Source organism: Tupaia chinensis, unplaced genomic scaffold (assembly GCF_000334495.1).
Source record: "Tupaia chinensis unplaced genomic scaffold, TupChi_1.0 Scaffold000466_1, whole genome shotgun sequence".
NCBI lineage: Eukaryota > Metazoa > Chordata > Mammalia > Scandentia > Tupaiidae > Tupaia > Tupaia belangeri.
The window spans coordinates 3,187,528-3,211,382 of NW_006159975.1; the positions used below are offsets into that span (position 1 = coordinate 3,187,528).

The window sequence follows — 23,855 nt, forward strand, 5'->3', positions numbered from 1 at the left end:
TCCCTGTCAATAGTGTTAAGTGTACTATGACTTCTTGTTTGGACATGTCACAGGCCACATAGTCTTTCATCAATAGTAGTAATTAAAATTGGTGTTTCAGTGTTGCACATCAATTGTGCTAGTTAACTCTGAATGGGTATTAAACAAAGTTCATAGAACTTGGACATCCATTGGAGCCACCTGGTTTGAACTCAGGAAGAAGAGAAAACAAAATGGATGAAAAACTTTAGGTTTGAAATTTAAGATTCTGTTCTCCTATAGGGCCAGCAGGTGGCAAGGTGGTTAAGGGCTCTTGACTCCCACATGGTTGACCACAGTTCAAGTCCCAGATGTGGCAGCTTGCTTTCTTGTTTTCTCTCTCTCTCACTCTCGTTCTCACTCTGTCCCTCTCTGGTCAAATTAAGTGGGTAAATAAAGCTAAATAAAATAAATTTTAAAGCAGATTCTTTTCTCCCATTAAAGGTTCTCCAAATTATTTTAAATATATTATCATCTTTAGTCTCCTAGGAAAAAAATATGTTCTACTACACATATATGAAATTTACACACACACATGCATATACATATATAGTTTAGTTTTTGCTTTAGGGTGCATGTGCTCACTGGATAGATGGAGAGGGAAAGGGAAAGTAAATTTTGGGTAATGCACACACAAGCACCCAGTTAGATTTTCAAGCCTCTGAGTCTAGGACTTGAACTGCATAGTCAGTCATGTGGAATCCATCTGCCTTAACCACCATGCCACCTGGCTGGCCCATGAAATTTATATTTCCCAAGTATCTAAAGGTCAATGAATCCAGTTAATAACATCTTTGGGTTTAGAAGAACTCACAGAGAAGGGGTGTGTGATGATAACTAGGTTTACATTGCAGTTCAGTGTTGTAAAGTACTATAAAAACTTAAGGTCCTATTAGTAAAGATAGATAAGTGATCTTTTTTGTCGAACTACGATAGATCCCATTATTTCATTATCTCTCAAGGTTGTGCCATAGAAGCTAGAATTGAGATGTTCAGATAATTGAATGCACTAAATGATACTGCATCAACTTTCCTGACTTATCTGTGCCACTGACATTATCCCACCCCTTCCTCAAGTATCTACACTCATAACCCTAAGACAGATTCAAGAAAACTTGCCTTGGCTCTTCCAGGACTTAGACATTTTTCTGTTTCTCAACTCTATTTTGTTCTTAACTACTCAGACATGGCTCAGATTTCATGGCTCATTTTTCTAATTACAGCATGGTAGGCCTGGCCAGTCTTTTTCACTATACTATCATGTTGACTTTAGAGTCATGACTATTTTAACTTAAATTTAGCTCTTACACATACTAGTATTAAGTTTACTAGTTATTTAATTCTCTGATTTTCTGGTATTTAATTTCACAGCTTTGTCTTTTCCCTCAAACATTTGCTAATCCTCCTTTCAGTCCAGGAACTAGCCTCAAAGCGACCAGAATACAATTGCTACATATTCTCCCATCACCTTTCTAATATTTTGGTGATTCTTTAATCTCATCTAAGGCCAATCTCTGCAATTGGATCTCACTACTTTCCTGACTATCTTGAAAACTAGTTTTGCAGTCTTGGTCTCTGTCCCCTGAAATATTGGCTAATGTTTCTCTATGCTGGATCTTCTCCACTAGCAGAAGAAGATGCAGTAATATTTTACATCTCAATTTTCAAAGAAAACCAAAAGGTGTCCCCCAAAACTTGAACATGAAACAGTCTGAAGTCAATTTAATATTATTATATTTCCATGGTGAGCCAGAATAAATTCTTAAAAAGAAAAAAATTCAAGGAAATGAAGACTAGCAGACTGTGAGAATTATGTGTAACCCAGCTTGTTTCATAACCATGTGTTTTGCATTTCACTCATATACCAGTAAACATTTTACCAAAACTAAGAGTGATTTCAAAATCAACATTTAATTAAATTATAAGATAATATAAAAGTGAGATACCAATATGATATGCAAATTTTTCTAATAAAAAAGTACCACATTCTATGCCAATGCCTTTCTTTTTATCTTATGTTACATTAAAATTGTTTTTTTTTTTCAGTTCAGAACTTCCACATATGGAGTGATGTGTGGTATTGATCTAGTCTACCTATAGACTTGGTACATCAGATTTTATTGTTTAAGAACTGGTGCCCAGTGTAGGTAGCATGTTTTTAATGTATCCTGATAGGTTTTGACTAATAGAATGAATCTAATGGCAAACAATGTTTTTAGATTTAGAACACACAGAGATACTATAGTTTTATGATAATTAAGAAATTATTTAATTTATAATTTTTATAAATTATTATAAAAATAAAAGGATAAAGTGGAGCCAGTCCATGGCCTAGGTTTACGTGACCTGTATCCCTCATGGCCAATAGTACAGTTTGAGTCCCAGATCAGGTAGTTTGAAAAACAAACTAAGCATGTGTGGATTCATGCCCAAAATGCTGAAAGGAGGGAGAAATGGAGGAGAAGGTATTGCAGAGTGACTATTCCCCATGGAAGAAGGGCAGTGCTTTCTCACTTTCTCTGTCTTTCTCTCTTTCGCTCCTTCTCCTTGTCTCTCTCTGGCAAGCACAAGTGCCCTTTTGGGGTGTGGGGGGACTTGCACATGAAATACAATTCAGCTTCTAGAATGTGAATCCCAAATTAATACCTTGTCTTTGGTCTTGTTTACTATTTTGTTCAAATAGATAATATTTACGTACCAAACTCAGTTAAGGGAGAAGATAGATATTTGACCTCAGTGTTTTGTTTAGTGATTAATGTATATCAAAATATGAGGTGCTATGCCATGGAGAGGATCTTCTTGGGTTGAATCTATTTGGGGTCCTTTGTATTTCTTAAGTTTGAATGCTGGAATGCTTCTCTGGGTTTGGAAAGTTTTCTTCTGGGATTTCATGGAATAGATTTTCAATGTCCTTATTGGATTCTTCACCTTCTGGGATACCAATTATTCAGATGTTTGGATGTTTAATGGTATCTAGTATTTCCCATATACTATTCTTTTTTCTGGGGGAGAGGGTTAGTTTTTCATTCTTTTTGGTCATTTTTTTGTAGGTCAGAGGTTTTGTCTTCTACATCTGAGATTTGTTCTTATGCATAATCTAATCTACGTGTAATACTTTCAAGGGATGTTTTGATCTACTGCATTACAGACTTCAACTCCAGAAGTTCTGTTTGATTCTTCTTTATATTGTCTATCTCTTCCTTCAAGTCATGAAAAGACTTCCTCATCTCCTGGAGTTCAATGTCTTTTTTTTTTCTCTTCTATCTCATAGAGTTTTGTTGCCATAAATATTCTGAATTCTTCATCTGACAGTGCACTAATTTTCTCTGATTTTTCCATTCTTGGAGACAAATTATTGTGTTCCTTATTAGAGACATCACTTGGTTTTCTGACACTACAGGCTTTTCTCCAATTTTTGGTCATTTGGTGATGTGTTCACTTTTTGTTAATTTGCTGAAGGTTTCTGCATTTGTGAGCCTGTGCATTTCCTTTTAATGTGAGGTAGTTCTGTGTCAATATCTCTCTTCTACTGTGTTTTGGAATGTGGTACCCACAGGAACGAGTTCTGAGGTCAGAATTATGGACAGGAGCATCTCGTTTTTGCCACTGGTTCAGTGGGGGTGAGGATTTCCCTGAGCCTAGCAAAATTTAGGTTTGGATACTATGCACATAGACCTGTCTACACACTCACTGGGTGGAAACTGAGCAGCAAAATGAGAAAGTGGCGTAGAAGAAGAATAGAATACAAACAGGAAAAAATGAAAGAAGACAAAGAAAAGGGAAAAAAAAGACAAAAAATTTTTTTAAAAAAAGTCATGTGGGGGAACCAGCAGTTAGAGTAATGGCTATGTCGCTGGACTCCCACGTAGTCGACCACGGTTCGTGTCCCGGACCCGGTGGCTTAAAACTCACGCCGGGCGCGTGTGCGTGGGTGCCCAAGATCCCGAGAGGAGAATGGAGGAGAAGGGATTGCGGCGTGACCATCCCCCCTGGGGGGTGATTTCTCGCTTTCTGTCTCTATGTCTCTCTCTGTCTGTCTGGCGAGCGCACGCGCCCTACAGTGAAAATCTCTCCAAAAAAAAAAAAAAAAGTCATGTGGCATGCAAGTGCAGTGCATGAAACGAATAGAAAACCTCTGATGTAGATGTCTTCCTATAATGACCCTGTCCTATGTAGGGGAAAGAGAGTAAAGAATTAGCAAAAGCCAGGATTTAAAAAAAAAAAAAAAGGCACGAGAGAAAGAAAAAGAAAATGAGAATATAGAAAAAAAAAGGTTTTTTTTCTCCTGACTTTCTAGCTATGGTCCCAGAAGATGCAGTTGGAAGAGGGGAGCAGCAACTTGGGGCTGCTCAGCCCTCATGCTGGTCCCTGAAATGAGCAATTTATCTTTGTTTTTTAAAAATCAAATCCATTCTAGGTCTTTATATAAGCAAAATAAAATATATCTTCATTATATTAGCAAAATAAAATATATCTTCATTATGTAAGTGACCATTTTTATGCCAAATAATCCAATAAATTATGAGACATTACAATATAATGAAGTTTATGGATGTAAAAATCTAACTATATTTAAAGCATTGCTATGATTTTTTTTTTTTAAAGAAGGAGTTCTTACAACCAGGAAACATGAAAGATAGAAATTTAGCACAGTTTACATCAATCAAACAAGATAAATACCTATTATTCAGTAAGAAATTTATCCTTACTTAGGCTGGTGATTTACCTCTTTCTGAATGATTAAATATAACAATATATATATGTCTTTCAAGCATTTTGTTTTCTTTTTTTTGGTAGAGGGTTTTGTTTAAAGTATATGAGCTCACTGGAGAGAGACGGGGCAATGACAAGGAAAGTGAGAAATCACGCCTCAGGGGGAACAGCCATGCCGCAATCCCTTCTCCTCCACTTTCCTGGGCACACTTGCACACACGCTTTGCATGAGTTTCAAGCCACTGGGTCCAGGACTCAAACTGTGGCCAGCGATGTGGTGGTCCTGCAGCTGGCCATGTGGGTATCCCGTGGTGTAACTACTACCCATTTGCTGACCAAGGAATTTTCATTTTTAATTTGCTGGTGACTTTAAATAATTAATTAGAAGATATATTTTACATAATTCTACACTTGTTTTACTTGGAATTTTGTTAAAGATGTGACTTTGCACTAGAAAACAAATATTTATAAAAATTATTTATAGCTCTGTTATACGTTGGTTTTATATAGCAAAATAATTTTAATGCAATATTTTATTACCATTAAACAAACTAAGATTAAATAGTTGAAAAATGTTTACACTTTTTTTTTTTTTTTTGAGAGGTTTTTGCTATAGGGTGCGTGCACTCACCAGAGACAGAGAGAGAGAAAGCGAAAAATCACCCCCCAGGGGGGATAGACACGCTGCAATCCCTTCTCCATTCTCCTCTCGGAATCTTGGGCACACATGCACACGTGCCCAGCGTGAGTTTAAGCCACTGGGTCCGGGACTAGAACCGTGGTCGACTACATGGGAGTCCAGCGACATAGCCATTATGCCAACTGTTGGTTTCAATTATTAAAAATTATAGTGCTACCTTAGTAGAGAGATTTCTTTCTCTTCATTTCTTTTTGTTCTTGTTTTTCAATTTTGCCAGAGTGTGTGTGCTTGTCAAAGAGAGATAGAGAAAGTGAGAAAGCAACCCCCCATGAGTAAGGGTCACACCACAATCTCTTCTGTGCGTGTCTTCCACCTTTTAGGATTTTAGGCATGCATGCACATGCACCTGACGTACTTCTTAAGCCCTTGAGTCCAGGACTCAAATCGCATAGTCAGTCATGTGGCTGTGAGATCCAGCTGCCTTAACCATCACCTTACGAGCTGGCCTCATTTCACTTCTTAATTCATAAATATTATTATTTTTTAAGAGATTTTTGCCTTAGGGTGCATGTGCTCACTGGAGAGAAAGAGAGAGACAGACAGTAAGAGGGAAAATGAAAAATCATCCCCCAGGAGAGATGGCCACACCACACATAAATACTGCCATTAATTATCATAACCATTTAATTTTGCAGTCTATAATTCAAATCAGCCCTGTTTATTTATTAAAATTACCATCACCAATGCCTGTATTTAATCAGTCTCTACTTCCAAATCCTTTCTACCCAATTTTTCCCACAGTCTAAATAATTTCAATAATCCAGTCAATTAAAGTATACTTCTTAGTATTTTCCTGATCAAGTAATATCTATGGAAATGTCTATACAATTAAAGTCAAACCTCAGTCTGCCATTCCAGGTTCCAAGACTCTCTGTCCCTAATTAAATCAAGAATAAGGGAACCAACAGTTAGCGTAATGGCTATGTCGCTGGACTCCCACGTAGTCGACCAAGGTTCGCGTCCCGGACCTGGTGGCTTAAAACTCACGCCAGGCGCGTGTGCGTGCGTGCCCAAGATCCTGAGAGGAGAATGGAGGAGAAGGGATTGCGGTGTGACCATCCCCCCTGCGGGGTGATTTCTCACTTTCTGTCTTTATGTCTCTCTCTGTCTGGCGAGCGCACGTGCCCTATAGCGAAAATCTCTCCAAAAAAAAAAAAAAAATAGATAAAAATAGATAAATAAATCAAGTTTAAGAAACAAACTGGATTTGCTTCCACCTGAACAATTTTTCATGCCTTTATTTTTTCTCATACTATTTTCTCTTTTTAAGTGTTCTTAAACCAAACCCTTAAAAAAAACCTCAATTCCCTGCTTCTCTATGAAATAACTTCTCTCTACAATATGCAGAGCTTTCTCTTCTGAACTCTCAGGTACTTTATATAGATTCTGGTATATGAACTATGGCTTATCAGTTTTAGAATTTTCCCCTATCTGCCCCAACTTAACTGAAAAAACACTTAAGTTCAGATAGTATGTCTTGTATCTCTTTACACCTTTATTATCAAGCCTGTATTAGAACTTCATAAATGCGAGGTAGGTAATTATACAGTAAATCTATGTATTTACTTTATAATACACAGTATTCCATGTGATTTGACTTCTGATATCATTAATGATATATTCATCTAAACATTTTAGTGTTGAAAAATATTTTAAGTAATAAAACACAATTATAAAATTGAGACTCTAGGTTGTAATGATAGAAAATACTCAGTTACTATAAGATAATTACTTGAATAAATCATTCATTACCACTGGGAACAATAAACAGGTCTTAATTATAAGAATGAAGCATGGCCTCAACAATTGTCAAAGTTGGACAAGTTTTAGTAAAGCAAATTGAATCTAAACGCAACCCATATGTCTTCATTCTAACACCAAATGAAAAGAATCTCAAAAAAACATGTTTCATAAGTGGCTTCATGCACGATACAGTTCTGTTATCCCTTGAGAGTCTACTGTGATACTGACTAATGGTTTGGCATGGAGTTTAGTATGAGATCATTATATTACACAAAAATTGTATCTGAGAAAATATTGAATCTCTTGGTAGTAGCTATGGTGAATAGGTAAGTTTAGAAAAATACCCTTAAGAGAGAAAAGTATCATTAATCCAATCATGAATTTACTGTGATATCTGTTATAAAATCCCCAAATGGAATCATTCATCTTAAAAGCAGGATAAAGAAGCATGAGTCCAAAATCCACTTTCAAATGACCAAGCAGTAATTTCCAATAGCCAAGATCTTAATACACGGATTTGCTTTCCTCTGTCAGTTTTGCATTTATGTCTTTGAGTTGGGATTTAATTTTAGTTTTTTTGATTTTTTGAATTTGCCCAAAATCAAAGAAAAGTAGTTATAAACATAACATCTACTGAGATGTATTAAGTAGTTATATAGTGATATTTCTGGAGCTGTGTGTGTGTGTGTGTGTGTGTGTGTATATATGTATATGTATGTATATATGTACATATGTATGTATATATGTATATGTATGTATATATGTACATATATACATATATATACTTTTACATTTGTATTTACATATATATGTGTGTATAGATATATTATATGTGTGTATATAAATAGATAGATAGATATACAGCTCTCTATATAATTTTACAGAAAGATTTAGGGACAACAACAGGCCTAAGGTTAAGGTGGCTGGATCCCACATGGCTGACAGCACAATTACAGCTTTTTAAAGTATATTTTATTTTATAAATAAGTTTAGAAAATAAGAACTTTTTCTAGAACACAGGAAACTACTCTATAATAAATGAACCTATACTACACATTTTATAGAAAAAACATACAACATAGTCATGCCTATTGACAAAATCAATTACAATTTCAAATATTTCTTAGGATGCTGGTTCTGTAGATAGATCCATAAGGAAAGAACAGTGAAAACTATGTTGAAATGAGGTTCAGACTTCTATTCCAGTAAAAAGAAATAGGCAGAGCCAATTTCATGATATATGTTATCATATCTGGTCATTAAAACATAACTGTCAGTTTAGGATTACTAAAATTTTTAAATAAAATACAAAGGCTGAACCTAAGGAATTTTGAATTATTCTGTCATAACCACAGTGCTGGTAACATAAATGCATCCAGAAAAAAAATATATAGCCTTCTTTTGAAAAATGTGTTCAGCTTAAATGCCTCAACCTTTATTAGGTTGAAAAATCAACCTTAAGTTTAAATACTCAGATCATCAAGGATTCAGAAAGTATTCTTTTGGTATCCTCTAAAATTTATTTTATTAAATTTAGTTTTATCCTATGTTATCAGCTAAAATGTTCAGATAACCAACTCTGAAAATTTTTGTCATATTTAACATAGGGAAATGTTACTGAAGATATATACTTTCCAACTAGATCATAAATCCTGTAATCTCCACTCACCCTCTGAAGTTTTACATTTAGAACTCTGTCCTCATTCTTAGTTCTCTTGCTAAACTTCATTTTCTTTAACAGTAAATGTAATGAGTAAGACAGGTGAGCCATGAATAACCATAGCATTCTATTAATAGTGTGACTCACTGAAAGAAAAATGGTTCTTCCTCTACCACACCTCCATGAAATTTTTGATAAACATTCCACTAGGGAATCTTTTATTTTCCCAACTCTTATTCCTACTCACCTTGATTGACACTGTTTTATCAAAAATGCTATTGATCCAAATATGTTGTGTCCCCAAGATAAGCTGGAATAAAACAAGAGTGATAACCTCTGCTCAAGCCTATTTAGTTACACAGACACATTTTTAGCTTATGGAAACTCAGAATGACCTTAAATTCAAGGATAATAGCCATAGTGGAATGGAGGTAAAGTATTGCTTCTCCACACTGGAGCTACATGGGAGACCCAGGTTTGGAACTCGGGTCAACCCAAACATGCCAGATAAGGTAAAGGCTGTAAAATCCCCACTGTCAGCATTTGGTCTGTGTCACTCACTTATAATGCTAGATTTCTATTGCCATTGCAACTTACCATGGAAATGACCATGTTTTTTGCTGATATAATAATATCTCTATTTTAAAATAAGGTGACTGCATTTGAATATTGTAACTAGAGTCTGAAATAGTAAAGTAAATCATTTAATGCTGAGGTAGTAAAATAATATCACAAATATTACTACACACTGACGTTAAGGTGGCTGGATCCCACATGGCTGAAAGCACAGTTCAAGTCTCATACCAGCAACTTGAAAAACACACCAACTGCATGTACATGTATGCCCCAAATCCCAAGTATAATGAAGAGGTGATTATGGCATGGCTATCCACCATCTAGCCCCCTGGGGAGGGGGGTGATTTCATACTTTCTATCTCTCTTTCTCTCAAGCACATGCATCATATAAAAAACTGAAAAATGAAAAAGAAAGAAAGAGAAAAGGGAGAAAGAAAGAAAAAGAAAGAAAGAAAGAAAGAAAGAAAGAAAGAAAGAAAGAAAGAAAGAAAGAGGAAGAAAGAGAAATAAAGTGTGGGTTAAAATTTAGAAAGTTCCCAAGAAGGAGTGGGATAGTGTAAATTTTTGAGGAAAGGATTATGATGTGGCAGATTCATAAGAGAAAGGAAGGTACTCTAAATCTGGAAAAATCTATCTACATATCCTTCTCTCCATGAAAAAAATTCAAAAGTAGCCAGATTTTAAAAATAAACAACAAAAACCTCAACTAGACAAGAGGCTATAGTTTGTTCTCCTTCGGGATCACATAACATTTTTAAAAAATTATATTCAGGAGCAGTTGTTTAAGTTTATGTATATTAAATGTAATTGCCACATTGAGGCCACTCTTCCCTGAGTAAAACCAACCAACCTCTCTCCTTTCCACATACACACTCTCATGAGTGTCTTACTGAGTCATATAACAATTTCACATTTCATGGCTTTTCATTTCACAACTATGTATAAAAGCTAATAAGGTTATTTGACAAAAGAATTTTATGTGAATGAGTTCAGTCAGAGCACAGATAACTAATAAGTGCAAATGTCATTCTACTAAAGTAGAAGACTTTAATAAAGCAGAGATGACATATCTAAATTAGCTAAGAAGCTGGGGATGCAGACAATCCCAGGACTCCCTACATGGAGTACAGTGAATTTACATCAGCTGATACTGACCTGGTAAAAGCTCTTAAAAAGGTAAATTTTCTAGAATTACATATACAAGCTGACTTTGCTTATCATAATTTCCTAATATTTTTAAGGAGATGCTTTGATTTTCTTTAAGGTCACTATATGAAAGACATGGATATGACAGGTGTACTTAGGCTTACAAAAGTCTACTAGTAAGAGAGAGTGTACACGGGGACTCCAAAAAGTTGATAGACAATGAAATTAAAGTACAAGTTCATTAATATTTTGGTACACAATATTTCTGGAATCCATGAGTATTTTGTTTATAATGCACATTTTCTATAAACTTTTTGAAAACCTCTTTTAGGTATAATGTTATAAACCAGACTTTGGGGTACATTTTGGTATTCTATTTATGTACATTATCCATTTCTTTTTTATTTTGTTTTGTGGAGAGATTTTTGATATAGGGTGTGTGCACTTGCTGGAGAGATATAGAGAGATTGAGAGACAGAAAGCAAGAAATCACCCCCCTTCCAGGGGATATGGCCACGCCACAATCCCATCTCCTCCATTCTCCTCTCAGAATCGTGGGCACTCACTACATGGTCCTGGTATGAGTTTTAAGCCTCTGGGTTTGGGACTTGAACCGGAATTGGCTATGCGGGAGTCTAGCAACATAACCATTCCACCATCTGCAGATCCCTACCCATTTCTTAAATCATAAATTCGAAGCCACAATTGTGGTGGTGGAAATCACATTTCACTTATTTAAACATTCATATGTAGCAAATCACAGGATTAATTGTGACAATAAGAATTCATCCAAATGCACAATAAAAAATAATGAAAAGATCTATGTCATCATATGTTAGACAACAGAATTATCATCACATGCTTTGATTTGGAAGCATACAATTCTCAGTTTTAGGAAAATAGGTATTTCCAAACATATAGAAAATACAGTTAAAATTATTCTAAGAAAAAGTTTCCACAAAAATTTGCCTACAATTACAATCAGACTTATTCATTATTGCTGGTGCTATTTTTATTATAGTTAATTATTTTTATTTGCAGATTCATAAACTCATTATTAGAAGACTTTAGTTACAAATAGAACATTAGAAGTAACCATATTCCAAACAGTTGCCTTTCAGTATTTCCAAATATGCTTATTAAAATTATTTTCATTCAACTACGGTGTGCAGCTGCTAATTACTATTATACTTGAATATTTAAGTATTATTTTTCTTCTTTTTTCTTTTTGGAGAGGTTTTTGCTATAGGGCATGTGCACTTGCCAGACAGAGAGAGACAGAGAGACAGAAAGCGAGAAATCACCCCCCAGGGGGGATGGCCATGCCATAATCCCTTCTCCTCCGTTCTCCTCTTGGGATCTTGGGCACGCACACACACATGCCTGGCGTGAGTTTTAAGCCACCGGGTCCGTGACACGAACTACAGTCGACTACATGGGAGTCCAGCGACATAGCCATTATGCTAACTGCCGGTCCTTATTTTTCTTTTTCAGGTATGTATCTTTTTTCTTTCTCTATCACTTATGGAGTTCACATTTTATCTATTACTCAGGGAAAAGAGACACAAAATTGCAAAAAATATTTATTGCATATTACAAAAATTATATTGCTATTAGTCTAATTTGAAGATAAAAATCAAACTTCTATTGTCACATCTATGCCAGGTGATGTGATAGGTGCTATATCACACTCAATCACATTCAATGTTTTCTTTTTTTTTTTTTTTTGGAGACGTTTTTGCTATAGGGCGTGGGTGCTCACCAGAAAGTCAGAGAGAGACAGAGAGACAGAAAGTGAGAAGTCACCCCCCAGGGGGGATGGCCACGCCGCAATCCCTTCTCCATTCTCCTCTTGGGATCTTGGGCACACACGCACACACGCCTGGTATGAGTTTAAGCCACTGGGTCCAGGACTCGAACTGCGGTCGACTATGTGGGAGTCCAGCGACATAGCCATTATGCTAACTGCTGGTCCCAATCACATTCAATATTATGGACAATCTGATTAATTACCTTTAGCTCCATCTTACTTAAGACTTAAAACAAAATGTCTTGTCTAATATCACAAAGCTATTGGCATCACTTGAATGGAGAAAGGCCTATGTGAAACTGAAGTTATTACCCTTAACAGTAAAAGACAAGAATAAACCACTTAATACAAATAATAATTTAAAGGTACCAAGATATTTAAACAATAGGTAGATTTATGATACTTTGAGATGTTTACAGAACTATCAGGAGTTTTTTCCACCAATAATTCAGATCGCATTAGCATATTGGTCTTTTGGAAACACAATGGTTTTACTATATATAAAGTTCCTGAAACTCTTGCCAGGGTTTTTTTTTTTTTTTCCTTTTTTTGGAGAGGTGTTTTTCGCTATAGGGCGCGTGCATTCGCCAGACAGACAGAGAGAGACATAGAGACACAAAGCGAGAGATCACCCCCCAGGGGGGATGGTCACGCCGCAATCCCTTCTCCTCCATTCTCCTCTTGGGATCTTGGGCATGCACGCACACGTGCCCGGTGTGAGTTTTAAGTCACCGGGTCCGGGATGCGAACCGCAGTTGACTACGTGGGAGTCCAGCGACATAGCCATTACGCTAACTGCTGGTTCCCTTGCCAGGGTTTTTTTTAAAAAAAAAAACTGTATGCTTTAAGATGACTGTAATTTATCTGGCTGAAATATGCACTTTAATCTTTCAGCCTTCAAGAATTGGTCATATATTCTTCTGTTTCTTATTAGCTTGAACTGATGCTGCATATAAATATATTTTAGAAATACCTAAGCACACAAAATTTAGCTGTATAAATCTAGTTGTATTTTTCTTTTGCTTTTCTTTTTTAGAGTTTTTGTTGTTGTGATTGTTTCCCCCCCCCCCCACAGGGCATGTGCACTCACTGAAGAAAGAGAAAGACAGAGACAATGAGAGGAAAGTAAAAAGTCAATCCTCAGAGGGGAATAGTAATGCTACAGTTCTTCTCCATCCTCCTCCTTAGATATTGGGCATGCCTCCACAAGTGCTCAGCATGTGTTTCAAGATGCCAGGTCCAGGACTTTGACTGTAGTCAGCCATGTGGGAATTCAGCTACACCATCTGCTGGCTCCATTAGCTGTATTTTCTTTAAAAAAAAATTATTTATTCATTAATTTATTTTAATTTGACCAGAGAGAGAGAGAGAGAGAGAGAAAGTGAGAAAGCAAGCCATGTTGGCCATGTGGGAGTGTCCAGCACCTTAATCACCATGCCACCTGCTGGTCCCCCACTAGTTGTATTTTCTACAATCAATGTCAGAACAATACATAACAGCAGCCTAGAAAATAAACTTTAAAAAAAAAAACAACTTTCTGATGATTTTGTAATAATGCTTAGTTTAAAACAGAAATACATTGTATAGCTGTTGGACCAGCAGATGGCGTAATGGCTAAGTTGCTGGACTCCCATGTAGTCGACGGCAGTTCAAGTCTTGGACCCGGTGGCTTATACTCATGTTGGGTGTGTGTGCGTGCATGCCCAAGATCCCAAAAGGAGAATGGAGGAGAAAGGACTGCGGCATGGCCATCCCTCCCGGGGCGGGGGTGGGGGGAGGTGATTTCTCAGTTTCTGTCTCTGTATTTCCGGTGAGTGCACACATCCTATAGCAAAATCCTCTTTAAAACCAAAAAAAAAAAAAAAAACAACTACAACAACAAAAAAAAATAAGAAAGAAAGAAAGAAATGCATTGTATAGCTGTACAATAATAGTATTTTCTTTCTATTCTTTATCTATAGGCCTTTTCTACTTATTTTTTGTTTTGTTTTATTTTTTCAATGTTTTTGTTAAAAACTTAGAAACACATGCATTAGCCTAGACCTATACAGGGTCAAGATCATCAATATCATTGTCTTTTCACCTGCACATCTTATCCCAGAGGAAGAGGCACGATGAACAAAACATCATGAGATTTAATTAAGCAAAATTGGAAATGATTCAATCAAGAGAGGCAGTAAATATGAGTTGTATCAGGCTGCTGCAGGCATGTCATTTTACAGTTTCTTTTTTTGCTTTATGTTTTAAAAGAACATATATTCTAAAATAATGATAAAAAGTAGTAGTGACATATAGTGAATGAATATAAAATAAAATAAAAATAAAAATAAGAATGAAAAATATAGAAAAAAGGGAAATACGTGAACCAGTAATAGAATTTATTATTTTCATTATCAAGTATTAGGTTATATACATAATTGTATGTGCTCTTCTTTTATACAACTGTCAACACAACAGGTTTCTTCAAACCGGTATCACCACAAACATGCGAACAATGTGTAGTGCTATGACATTGATAATGGCTAGGCTGTCATTGAGCGATAGGAATTTTTTAAACTCCATTTTAATCTTAGGACCACCATTATATATGGTTTGCCATTGACTAGAATGTTATTATGTCTCACATGATGTATATACAAGGTCTGAAGGCTACACACACACACACACACACACACACACACAAACTGAGGTAATAAGTGAATTTGCAAAGTTGCAGTGAAGTAAAAAGATTTTAAAAAGATATATTTTAATGAAATGATTATAAAATAACATATATAATAAACTATGAAAAGCATTAGAGTTTATGAATATAAAAATATAATAGAATTTATTGTATTATAAATAATACCATTTACATTAAATTATTGACAATAAGTTCCTTTGGGGAACCACAAAATTATGATCAAGTACAGTTGAACTTTAGTGTATTTTTATACTTTGTATTATTTCAATAGTTTTATAATGTTTATAATCAGACTATAAGTGTATTACAAATAAAATTTTAAATGAATAAATGTGCTTATAGGTGACTTATTAAATTCTGTTAGAGTAATATTTTATGAGCCAATATGTATAAGGCATTCAGTGATTTCAAATAAAAATTCAGTTGGTAATCATCACCATATCTATCTAAATTCAGAACAAATGGTTGATTCAAGTACTTTTCAAAAACAAGTCAATTTGTGTGACATCATGTAGCCATGCTGACAGACTGAGTATGATTTTTCAAATAGGTGTAGTGCCATGGAAACTTTTTTCCACATTCTCAATTAATGATCCATATAATTCAGATCCAGTGAAGACTGGAATTCTGGGTGCACAGTGAGCCCAATTGTCTCAGTCTCCACAGGTTACAAAAAAGAACATTCTAAAGTCTTGCTAGAAAAAAAGATTCAGTGCAGTATCAAAGAAGGTATCAAATTCTCACACATCTGCCAAATCACACAAAGGCTTTTTTTTTTCTCTCCATCAGTGTGTGCTCTCTAGAACATGCCCTGAAGCTCACCCTTTACCTGAAATGTTGGTGAGATAGGGATAGGAAGGGCTAGAATGTATAGCAGAAAAATAAGGAAGAGAAAATTAGTAACTCAAGAAACATAACAATCATGAACTAGAATTAAATAAGAGCACAAGAAATCTATCACAATTGCAGGCATGTGTGAAGTCCATGGCAGAGAACTGTGAAAGTTCATGTAGAGGGTGTGATAGATTCAAGCAAAGCAAGACTACAATGAAAACTACTTTCTCCAAAAGGTGGGAAGGCAAGTCTGTAATCCAGGTTCATGCAATTAAGTCTTTGGCAGCTGAGAAAGAGACCTTAGACTGACTTTATTGGAGGTCAAGATCCTCCTGAGATTCAAAGGTCCCTAAGGGAACTCAAGTTAGGAATAGACATTAATATCCCACTATGGGCTGCTTCATGCTACTAACAACTTAACACTCTATGCTAAATTTCTTGAAAACTTAATTCTTGCAAACTAATATGAGCTGTATCCAACACACCATTTGAGGTGGGTATAAGAAAAATTCTATATTCCCAAGTGACCCAGGAAAAAGGTACCATTGAGGTTAGAATGTAATAAGAAATATGCAGGAGACTGCTGCCTGGTAACACAGCTGTGTAGACAAAAAGCAATTCCATGTTCTATTAGAAAGGGAGTGTAATGTGCAAATATTTTCTCTGTTAATTTTCTTAACATTCCAGAGGAGAGAGCAGAGAAGCTTGTAGACACTGAGTGTTAAAGCAAATAGCTGTGAGAAGTCTCTGATGGCAGCGAGCAATGACCGCCACTGCTTCTGACGTGGATCAGAAACGCATGTAGGAATGTCTCTGGATATTACTGAGATACTATGAATATCTTCATGCTCCCAATATACTATATAAAATTGGTAGCATATCTAAAATTTGAACTCAACATTCATGTTCTCAGTCTAGTGCACATTTTACCTTCTATACTTAAATATGTAAGTATTTAAAAATACATGTAAGCTCTAATTCAGCATCCTTTTGTAAGCTCTAATTCAGCATCCTTTTGACACTGCATTGAGTCAGCCTAACTGGTCTAGCACCCAATCTAACTAATGAGTATATTTCCATTTTGTTTCTCTGGGTAGGCTTCTTACTGAATATACAGCAACTACTAGCTTCTGGATTGCTTCCAGTCTAACTCCCAACCTGGATAACAGTACGAGAAAACTTCTTTTCAGTTCAACTAAAGATCTGAATTACCTTCTTCCCTTGTTCAAGACCATTTCTCAATCTTGTGACCCTGCTAAAATATAAAATATTACTGCAGATTCTTCTCTTCCTCTGAGTTTTTCTATTATTTTTATCATTAGATTTCCTTCTCTAATGTTTTGGCCAATATTCACTGAGACATCCTATACTGAGAGTTTCATATTTCAATTGCTTTTATGTCCCTTTGGAACAGGACATTTAGCTGAAGAAACAGGACACTGAGGCCTTTAGCAGGCATACAGTAGTTTATTCCTGTCAGCATAGGCTTAAAAGATTTACATTCAAAGGCTAAGACCTGAATTTCTGGGGGCCCTTCCTTAGACTGATTTTAGTTTCTTTGCCCTCTTTATATGGTTACATATTCTTTTGATTGGGTAACTTACGTGATAAGGCTGCTACCGAATTATGCTGCTAAGTACTGGGCCACCCTGCTGTTAGATACACACTTATACATGGAGTTACAGAGTTGCTATACAGACAGGGCTACAAGGTTACTCTAAGTTACTCTTGTGTACTCAAATTCCAGAATGTCTCATTACCGTCTTTTGTTCTAGAAGGCCCTCCTACCACACCCTGACAATATCCAACCTGAATTTTATATAAAGTTACTATTATCTAAGATAAACAAATACAGAAATTAAAAGGATTCAGGTGTGTAAAGTTAAAATAACTGTAACATCACAATTTACTTTTCTAAATTGGCAATGTTTTGGTTAACTAAAATCTTATTATTGAGTCCTTTGGTAGATTTTTCTGTGTTGTTTTTGTTTTTGTTTTTGTTTTGTTTTGTTTTGTTTTGTTGTTTTTGCAGTTACAAAATAATAATCCCAAAGTCCTTCTTGAACATTCATCTTTGGGAACATACTCAACAATCAGATCCCTATCTAAGATATTGTTATGATCAAATATGCAATACATGTATTGTAAAATCTGATGCGCATTGTCAGGATGCCACACAAAAGTGCTGCACCAATTCACATTCACAGCATGGTATGAGGGAACATTTTCCCACAGTTTTGTTTTCACTTATCAAAACATTTCAAGAATATAGTCAAGTTGATAGATGGAACCTATCTTTATTTTTCTTCTTTAAGAGAGAGATTTTTGCTGTGTGTGTGCTCATTGGAGAGTTAAAGACAGACAGAGAGTGAGAAATCACCCCTCCAAGGGGAGATAACCATACTTCAATCCCGTGTCTTCTCTTCTTGGATTTTTGGGCATGCACACACATGCTCCTGGTGCAAGTTTAAGCTGCCGGATCTAGGACTTGAATCGCAGTTGCTGAGTCCAGCAACATAACCATTATGTCATCTGCTGGTCCCAGATGGAATCTATTTTAATTTATATTTAATTAAATGGAATTTAATGTTTCTTTTTATACATATTAACAACGGAAGTTTCTTTGGCTACAAAATGTCTATTCATCACTCCTTTGTTCATTCATGTTATTTGATTATTAGTAATTTAAAATAACTTATGTGCAATTTTTAATAGATAGCTATACACTGAGTTGTAAATGAATTTCTGAATTTCTTTGTCACTAGAGGTTGGACTTTTTTTCATATAGAAGTGTTTTGATTTGTTTGGTATATGTCTTAGTAGAATTGACCTATATTTTCCAAAATTGTTCTAAGTTGTGGTATTTTGCTTCAAAGAAATTTCTAGACTGAGTTTATAAACAAATGATGAGGGAGGATGGCTAAAGTTACATAGAATTAGGAAACCAGACTTTTGCATATCTCATTTATAGAAGTAGAGTAAATATTGAAAAACCCTCTAATTTCTTTTTTCTTTTGAGAGGTTTTTGCTATAGGGCACGTACGCTCACCATGAAGTCAGAGAGAGACAGTAAGTGAGAAATCACCCCTCAGGGAGGATGGCCAGGCAACAATCCTTTCTCCTCCATTCTTCTCTCGGGATCTAGGGCACACACGCACACGCGCCTGGCATGAGTTTAAGCCACCGGGTCTGGGACTCGAACTGCTATCGACTACATGGGAGTCTAGTGACATAGCCACTACACCAACTGCTGGTCCTGAAAAACCGTCTAATTTCAATCCAAGAAAATGTTTTGTTCCTGTGCACAGAAAGTCTTAAGGAATGAAGTTCTCCCAGGATCTAAAGATGACGTATCCAGCAGCCCAGCATTCACCATTTATCTCAGCGCCATTGAGTGTTCCTAGTTCTATACTTATTGGAAAAGTATCTCTCTCCAATACTTGCCCAGTGATTATCTAATATTAAGACTACTGATTCCCTTTGGCCCAAGATTTTTCCCAGTTTTGTTAAATTATTCTTTGTAGACAGTTATCTTTTTCAATAGTTCAAGAAACCTGATTTTTTCTAAGACTTATGGTAGGAGGCTGAAAGGTTCATCTAGTGAGACAATAAAGGTTTTATTAAAAAAAGAAAAAAAAGCAGTAGTGCTCACATTGGTGCAGGACTGAATGACAATAGCACAAGATGTCCAATTCATTAAGTCAGGGTATGGTGGATCACACATGCTTTTCATAAGTATTACAGAATTAAATATGTTAAAAATAATTTCTTCCCATATTTTCTTTATTTGTTCAGATTTCTCTTTGTCAATTGTGGTCTTATATTTTATTTATAATTTATCACAGTCATGTCTTTTCCTGCAATTCACTTAAACTCTAGTCATGTCTGTAAATCTCACTCTAGCACTCCTTACTCCTGACTCCTTTCCTCCCTTCCCACTTTTCCTCTTTTACCTTTGGTCTGTTTTCTTTTTCTTCTCAAGACAATATTTGAAGTATTTATAGAAAAGATCATCATAAGGCTGCAAAATATCAAGATTAATATATTAGAAAGAAGTTTGTATACTGGTCTAGGAATCGATATTTCACCTTCTTCTACCTAATATTTGGTATGAGGTAGAATGGCATAATATACATTCTTCTTTGGATGAATTTTTTAGACATCATTAATATTTGGGAGTCTATACTGCCTTATTGCTAAAATGTGTATTAAAGCAACTTCCAGACTTTGAGAATTAAATGATATCACTTTATAATAAAGTGATAGTAATTTTAATTCAGGGAAATTAGACATTTTGATTTATACTTCTCACTGACATTCTATAAAACCAGTCAACTCTAAGAATAAACTTACATAATCCCCAATGTATGAAATAAAAAATACATATATTTTTTTTGTAGAGGTTTTTGCTATACAGCACATGCACTTGCCAGAAAGACATAGAGAAAGAAAGCGAGAAATCACCTCTGCCCAGGGGGGGGATGGCCATGCGGCAATCCTTCTCCTCCATTCTCCTCTAGGGATCTTGGGCACGCTTGCACATGTATCCAGTATGAATTTAAGCCATTGGGTCCAGAATGTGAACTGTGGTCGACTACATGGAAGCCCAGTGACATAGCCATTACACCAACTGCTGGTCCCTTATTTCATACGCTCAAATTATAGAAAGTATAAAACTTTTTTTTTTTTGAGAGGTTTTTGCTATAGGGCATGTGCCTTCACCAGAAAGGCAGAGAGACAGATAGAAAGTGAGAAATCATCCCCCAGGGAGGATGACCAGGCTGCAATCCCTTTTCCTCTTTTCTCCTCTTGGGATCTTGGGCATGCACACACACACATCCAGTGTGAGTTTAAGCCAGTGGGTCTGGGACTCAAACCGTGGTTGACTACATAGGAGTCCAGCGACATAGCCATTATGCCAACTGCTGGTCCTGAAAGTATAAAAATTCTTAACTAACATAAGTAAGCAATGCATCACTTTAAATAGGGATATTTTATAAATTAGTGAAGTACAAAGAATCTTCAAAATAATAATTGATGCTGATTAAAAATATAGTTTCAATGCAATAGAAATATTATAACATAACATAAACCAAATTCTACATATTTATTTCACTCAAAAGTGAACATTTATCTCATTTATACCATGCTGATATCAAATTATTTTTCTAGGTAACATTGGAAGTCCAAAATTATTTTAAAAATCCAAGTATCATTTATTAGAGAAAAGATAACTCCTTTAAAACAGAGAAAATTGCCTTTGCAATTTTAAATTGTAGGAAGGTAAGTTTATCTTCATTTTTAGCAATTTCATTATCCAGTCAATTTATGGAAAAGGTGACATGTAAACATTACCACTGAAGTCTCCTTGACTCATTGGTAACTGGGTCATTTGTCCATCCATGTTCTTGACCTGAACCTCGCAGTTCCAAATTCTGAAGCCTTGTACTTACTGAAGAAATCCTTACTGAGCACTTTATGGTCAAAGAACTAAGGCATGTGGTTCCTGGATGCACTAAGGTTCACCTCTTCTTTGTATATGGAATGAGAAGGGAATGGCATTTGGATAGTGAGTTTGCCTAATGTTATTTTACATAAGGAATATCCCTGTGGGACAAATTATTTGCCTCTTTTTTCACAAGAGGAAAATTAACTCGGATAACTATCAAGCTAATTTATGCAGCTGCCTTCTAAAAACCTTACTAACTGGTTCTTCATATTGGTTCCCCTTGACAGTCATCTTCATGAGAGGCCTAAATCATGAATATATATAGATGTAGAATTTGCAAGGATATAAGTTCTTCTCTCATTGCTGATAAAGAGTTAGACAGTTAGGAAAGGAAGGAAAATGTTTATGCCAGTGAAATTAAAGTGGCAATAGTTATGCAATTGGGGGAGCTGAATGGCCACATCTAGAGACTACTTTGGTATTCCATTTGTCTTAAATATGCTCTGTATGACCCAGTATATCCACTTCTGCAAACTTGTTCTTATGAATGTAATTAACATTTCAAAACAAAATATCAAATTTTCCTTATGTTTTAGAATTATATTTGGAAATTCCAAGTGTATAATAATATAAGAATTCAGCAACAAATAACATGTCTAAAAGAGTATGTATCTATTTTTTAAAAAAAGCAAATTTATAATTAACAAAATATGTTTTGTAATGTTATGAAGGAAAGAACAATATGAAATAGGAAATTAGAGAAAGTATATACATACAAAAAAAAGAGTACATACACACACACACACACACACACAAATAGATATTAATCAAAACTATCTAAAATAGTTTTAAAAGACTGAAAGGAAATATTAATATTGATATTTTTCTTTTCTTAACACTTTGTGATTGCCAAATTTCCTGTAATGTAGTGTGTTACTTTTATGACTGGAATTTTTTTTTTGGGGGGGTGGTTTGCTATATGATCTGTGCACTAACCAGAGAGGTACAGAGAGACGGAAAGCAAAAAATCACCCACCAGGGGAATGGCCACACTGCAATCTCTTCTCCATTCTCCTCTCGGGATTTTGGGCATGTAGGCACATGCTCGCAGAGTGAGTTTTAAGCTGCTGGGTCCGGGACTCGAGCCACAGTTGACTACATGAGAGTCTAGTGACATATCCATTATGCCATTTTCTAGCCTGAAGACTGAAATTTTTAAAAAATAAAAGCAAAATTAGGGACCAGAAGATAGCATAATGCTTATGTTGCTGGACTCACACAGAGTCAACTGTGGTTCAAGTCCTGGACTCAGCTTAAACTCATGCCAGGCACATGTGCATGCATGCCCAAAATCCCAAGAGGAGAATGGAGAAGGTATTGTGGTGAAGTCATCACCCCTGGGGGGGGGTGATTTCTCACTTTCTGTCTCTCTGTCTCCATTTCTCCAGTGAGCACACATACTCTATAGAAAAAATCTCATAAAAATAATAATAAAATAAAAGCAAAAAGTGCCCATGTTCCTTTATTTTCAATTAATAAAATTTTTAGAAATTAAGGAACAGGGCCAGTCAATGGTCTGGTGGATCAGGCAGTCAATGGTCTGGTGGATCCGGCAACTTGATATCACATGGTTAACCATGTGGTACTTCCTAGAGAGGCAGGCTTGAGAAGTATGCCAGGCGCATATGCATGTGAGTCCAAAACCCCAAGTGGAGGGAGAAATAGAAAAGATTTCAGCATAAACTTAACCCATGGAGAATGCTTACAACTTTGTCTCCACTGAGCGCAAATTTAAAAAAAGAAGAAAGTAATATGGCATTAATCTTGAATTAAAAATCATCATATAATTTTATCAATAAAAGTGATAGATTTCAGGTATCAAATTATTGGACATATCTCTAATTTATATGATACCTATTATTCCAACAAAAGAGTATAACGCACTAGGAAATATTTGGCTGAAGGCACAGTGACAGTATTGTGTTCCCACATTACATGAACTATGAGTAATATAATCTCTAGGTTTATTTTATTCTTTTCAATTTTTATATGATTCTAAAGTGAAAATGTGTGAGCATGTTTGCATTATGTATGTGTGTTTGTGTACAAAAAATACACAAATATATGCATAATCTTATTTTGTTTTTGTAACAGAAAGATATCATTGTACTTTTTCTCTTACTGAGAGAGAGATTTTTGCTATAGGGCATGTGCATTCCCCAGAGAGACAGAAAGACAGAGAGACAGAAAATACCCCCCCACACGGGGGGTGGACACTTCTCCTCCATTCTTCTCTTGAAATTTTGGGCACACTCACATATGCACCCAGAGTGTTTCAAGTTGCCAGCTCTGGGACTGCAACCACTGTCTGCCAGGTGGGAGTCCAGTGCTTTAATGACTATGCCACTTGCTGACCCCAACATTCTATTGCTTTTTATTTTTCTGCAACTCACATTTTTTTCAAGTATAAATATCTCTTTAATGAGTAAGGTCTAGAACAATTATTTTGGGATGAAATAATAC

At 35.6% G+C, this 23,855-nt stretch overlaps 1 long non-coding RNA gene across 3 annotated transcripts in view; it reads right to left on the minus strand.

The window, feature by feature from the left end:
- LOC102485203 (uncharacterized) overlaps positions 1–23,855 on the minus strand; it is a 306,679-nt gene that overhangs the window by 262,152 nt on the left and 20,672 nt on the right. The window contains exon 1 of one of the 3 annotated variants that reach the window (XR_003550583.1): positions 17,488–17,569. The exons of the other annotated variants lie outside the window; for them this stretch is intronic. This is a non-coding gene — a long non-coding RNA (uncharacterized LOC102485203). Of the gene's footprint in view, positions 1–17,487; positions 17,570–23,855 lie in introns of those variants that run through there. 3 annotated transcript variants of the gene reach the window in all.